This window comes from Setaria viridis, chromosome 8 (assembly GCF_005286985.2).
Source record: "Setaria viridis chromosome 8, Setaria_viridis_v4.0, whole genome shotgun sequence".
NCBI lineage: Eukaryota > Viridiplantae > Streptophyta > Magnoliopsida > Poales > Poaceae > Setaria > Setaria viridis.
In genome coordinates this window covers 12,645,441-12,650,570 of record NC_048270.2, presented here as the reverse complement: position 1 = coordinate 12,650,570, position 5,130 = coordinate 12,645,441, and the positions used below count along the sequence as shown (strand labels likewise).

The 5,130-nt window shown below is 41.4% G+C and overlaps 1 long non-coding RNA gene across 1 annotated transcript; it reads right to left on the bottom strand.

The window, feature by feature from the left end:
* Nucleotides 1–2,800: 2,800 nt before the first annotated feature.
* On the bottom strand, nt 2,801–4,126 carry LOC117866504 (uncharacterized). The gene is made up of 2 exons (XR_004642916.2): nt 3,627–4,126; nt 2,801–3,205 (listed from the first exon to the last, which is right to left on the bottom strand). It is a non-coding gene; the product is annotated as an uncharacterized lncRNA (long non-coding RNA).
* Nucleotides 4,127–5,130: the final 1,004 nt, after the last annotated feature.

Genomic DNA, 5,130 nt, shown 5'->3' with positions numbered 1-5,130 from the left:
GAACCTTTTGTGAAAAACCTTCAGCCAATCCAAAAGATGCTCAAAGAAGTGCGTGAGTTGGGATTGGACCATTCAGGAATGCATGGTTATTTTCAAGAAGAAAAAAGATCCAAGAAACCCATTGGATTCGACGTAGCAAGCAAGCGGGAGCGTGGGGAAAGGATCAAGCAAAACATGGGGAGATCCGACTCACACGAACCAAGAATCAAACCACAAAGGCAGGGGAAAGCAGAGGAAGAACAACCTTATTAGCAAGAAACCAAGAACTCTGCATGAACAGCTAGCCCAGTGCCCCAGCAAAACCCCTCGACGAGAAGAGCCCTACCTGTATGCTTGCAGCTCTCTCCTTGGCATGGTGCCGATCCCGGTGATCCCCGTAGCAGTGGGAGCACATGGGGTCGAGCACGAGAAGCAGAACCAGGGTGTTCGGCATGTCGCCCCCCAATACGACTAGATCAGGTGATGGAGCGCGAGGTTCTCCATGGTCTTGACCCCTAGGAGATGAGGCAAAGCTGCAAGCCGTGCGCCACACACACTCTCCTTTCTAAGAGAACCGTCAGAACTTGACGATGGATGAAGGGGAGAGCTGGGCGCGAGGAGGAAGACGATGGTTCCATCCAGAGAGGGCATGGGTGCTATTTATACGCAGGCCCGTCCTCATGGGCATGCATCCTTTTCAACTGAACAGGGCCCCCAATTTTCTGGGGCCTCAAATTCTAACGCACCAGCCCATTAGAGCTATTAGTCTTTAGCCCAAATATTAATCATGTTGCTTGTTGGTTGTTGCACTCGGGAACAAAGCAAACAGTCGCATCTTTTCCGCGGCCACGACGTCCGACTCTGCCTCGTCTTCATATCCTCATCTCTGGCTCGATCTATTTGATCGCTCAAACTGACGTATCCTTACCAGTCGTGCTATCCATTTGGTAGGGATAATAGGATCCTGGTAACGGTGCTAATCTACGATCCACTACTGTGTTAGGAAGACAGCTTCAGTTAGCCAAGTGGATCACTTTATTCCTTTAATTGAAGAGACAAAGACCATCAATCAAAGACCTTATAGGTTGCCTCAACATTAGAAAAATACCATGGAAGATTTAATTAACCAACGGTCAACAGCTCACATGATTAGGCCAAGTGTTAGTCCATATTCCTCTCCTGTAATTTTAGTGAAAAAGAAGGATGGTACTTGGAGACTTTGTGTGGATTAAAGGCAGCTCAATTCCAATACAGTCAAAAACAAATACCCCATACCAATTATTGATGACCTTCTAGATGAATTATTTGGAGCACAAATTTTCTCCAAAATAGACCTCAGATCTGGCTATCATCAGATAAGGATGACTGAATCAGATATTCACAAAACTGCATTTTACAACTCATGTTGGCCATTTTGAGTATTTGGTCATGCCTTTTGGACTTACTAATGCACCAGCAACTTTTCAAACTCTGATGAACAATATGCTGGCAGCATTCCTAAGAAAGTTTGCATTGGTGTTCCTTGATGACACATTAATCTATAGCACCTTCTTGCAAGACCATATTTCTCATTTGAGATCAGTCCTGACAGTGCTTAGAGAAAACAAGCTCTATGCTAAATTTTCCAAGTGTACTTTTGCACAGTCAGAAGTGTAATATTTGGGCCATGTTAGTAGCAAGGATGGTGTGGCCACAGACCCATCAAAAATATCAATCATCCGGAATTGGCTGTAACTGAATTGAGAGCCTTTTTGGGTTTAACTGGCTACTGTAGAAGATTTATACAAGGTTATGGTGTAATTTGTAGACCCCTGTTTGATGCGCTAAAGAAAAATGCTTTTGATTGGACCTTAAAGCAACTCAAGCTTTTGAGTAGCTCAAACAAATCATGTCAAGCCCTCCAGTTTTGTCTCTTCCAGATTTCTCCAAACCATTCATATTAGAAGTTGATGCTAGTGGTAATGGAATTGGAGCTATGCTTATGCAGAATGGCAGACCCATTTCTTTTATTAGCAAGACATTGGGACCTAAAGTTGCAACCTTGTCCACTTATGAAAAAGAGGCTATGGCCATTCTAGAAGCACTCAAAAAATGGAAACATTATTTTGCTAGTACTTCTGTCATTATCAGAAACTGATCAGCAGAGCTTAAGATATAATCATGAGCAAAGACTTGTGGAAGGAATTCATCACAAATTGCTAGTTAAGTTATTGGGATACAATTACAAAATTGAGTACAAGAAAGGTAAGGAAAATAAAGTAGCTGATGCCTTGTCAAGTGTTGAACACAATTCTTCACTCCATGCTATATCTGTGGTCATACCAGCTTGGATTGAACAGGTTACTGATACTTATAAAAATGATCCTATCTGCCTTGAATTGATTACCAAATTGAGTCTGGACAATAATGTTGTGCCTCATTATTTACTAGCTAATGGAATCATAAGATATGAAGGGAGAGTTTTTATTGGCCAAGATGATTGTTTGAGGAATCAGTTACTAGAAAACTTTCACAAATCAGCTTTGGGTGGCCATTCAGATGAAAGAGCCACTTATCAGAGATTGAATTGGTGTTCTACTGGCCAAGGCTCCATAAGGCTGTTAAAGAGCATGTTACGTCTTGCCCTATTTGTCAGAAAAACAAAAGTGAGCATACTCCTTATCCTGGATTATTAGAACAACTTCCTGTTCGTGATATGGCTTGGACTCACATTTCCATGGATTTCATTGAGGGTTTGCCAAAATCAAATGGTAAAAATATTATTCTGGTGGCAATTGATCAATTCACAAAATATTCTCATTTCTTAACATTGAGTCATCCCTTCACTGATTCTGATGTCATCCCATTACTAACTGATCATGTATTCAAGTTACATGGCCCACCCATGGTTATGGTGAATGATAGAGATAGAATTTTTACTAGTGCTATTTGATAGTCTCTCTTCAAAGCAATGGGCATTAAGTTACATCTCAGCTCAGCCTACCATCCACAAACAGATGGCCAAACTGAGAGAGTAAATCAATGCCTAGAAAACTATCTTAGATGTATGTGCTTCATTGCTCCAAGAAGATGGTTTTACTGGTTATCTTCGGTTGAATGGTGGTACAACACTTCTTATCACACATCCCTAAATATGACACCTTTCCAAGCTCTATATGGCTTCCCTTCTCCTATGGTTGCTGAAGAGATCTTGCCTGATTGCCCAAATGACAATGCAAGGGAAATTCTGCAAAATAGACAGTTGGCAAATCAATTGATTAGAGATAACTTGGCTAAAGCACAATCAAGAATTGAGCATCAAACTGATAAACATAGATCTGAAAGAGAACTTGAAATTGGATCTATGGTCTATTTGAAGATTCAACCATACGGACACTCTTCCTTAAGTCTGCACAGCTCTTTGAAATTACATTCCAAGTACTATGGTCCATTCAGAGTTTTGGAGCAAATTGGCAAAACAGCTTACAAAATCCTCCGACCAGATCATTGTAATTTACACCCAGTTTTCCATGTCAGTCAAATGAAGAAACATATTGAACTTACAGCAGTACCCTCATTTGAATTGCCACTAATTGATGAAAAAGGAAACATAAAGGTGGCACCAGAAACTATTTTGAACAGACGCTTGATTCCAAGAAACAACGAACCCATGGTGCAGTGGTTGATCGAGTGGTCCAATCTTCCATCGTCTGAAGCTACCTGGGAGGATGCACCTTTCATCTGTAAGGTTTTTCCTTCTTTTCATCCTTGAGGACAAGGATCTTAAGGAGGGGGCATTGTCAAGAAGACAACTTCAGTCAGCCAAGCAATTCAGATAGCATTCAGATAGCAATTCAGAAGGCAATCTCATAGTCGGCGTCCAAGATAATGCTTCATCGACTTCCCATGAGCCGTCCGTGTGTCATCTAACGGCTGAGATCGTCCGCCTGCGTCGCTGTAGCGTTTCAAACTGACAACAGTAACTTTCAGAGCTGTAAAAGCTCTTTTACTTCTACTATTTTAGCTGGGTTGTAATAGCTAGACTGGTGGTCGGTAGATGGGTATGATGGAATCAGAACAACCCTAGAACAGGTTCTAGCATAGCAGTAGCTCTAGTTGGCGCCACTATGGCAATCTATGGCGATCTGGTGTAACTGAACTCCTTGTTATGTCAGATAAATGCTATTGCTAGTTACTGCATCCTGTTCTTCTTCCCATTCGTTCTTGGCTCGGATTCACTTTTCCTCTCTCGATTCCTGCTTGATCTCTCGAGTCCTGACATACTGTTACTATGGCATGGTCCAAACAAAATACAAATTTTAGATTTTTATATTTATGCTTGGTTGAAAAAGCAATATAAAATCAGTTAAGATAAAATTAAAAGGTTGCACGGATGGCATCTTAAATTCCAGAGAGGAAGATGTATAATCCAATGTTAGAATGATGTTAGAATTGGGAAGGTTCATGTGATTAGTTCAGCTTTCGGTTTCATTGCTTTGCAAGTTTCAGCAATCATAGTGTTGCCAGTTGAATAGGTTATCTGTTGAGTTAATTTTGAAATTTCTGGTTTATTTCTGCAACGTCGTTGACGTGCTGCTCCTGTGTGTACTTATTTGGTCGGATAACATGCTCATCTGTAGATGCACTATGTATTACTGAATTAACTCAGTCTTACTAGGCAGTAGAAATTGGTTGAGTCCTTCTCAGATTGTCATATGACTGATATCTGAAATTGTCTGACGCAGCATATTGCGATTTGACTCAAATTGTCTTACTGAATTAACTCAGTCTTACTAGGCAGTAGAAATTGGTTGAGTCTGTAGCAGATCGACAGCCAATTCTTAGCAGGGTTCCTGTTGCAAATCAGTGGCAAGCCGGCAAGCTTAGTAGGGCTCCATGTATATATAGACGCTAATGCTTGTTCAAGTTAGTCGCTTATAGCTTCTGCTTGAGGACAAGAAAGCAGGCACCGAGTGACAACGCCCTTGAGCCAAAGTGAGTGTCTATCACCTGAGCTTCTGTCTATTAAGTGCCTCTCTGTTCAATCCATTTTGACAGAATTCTGAAATGTTACACGCTGCACATTCTATCAGGGTATAAAACCCCTCTCAACTCATGTCTCTTGCCTTGCTGAGCAGAGATGAAGAGGGCTACACTAGAGAGAGACGTGCA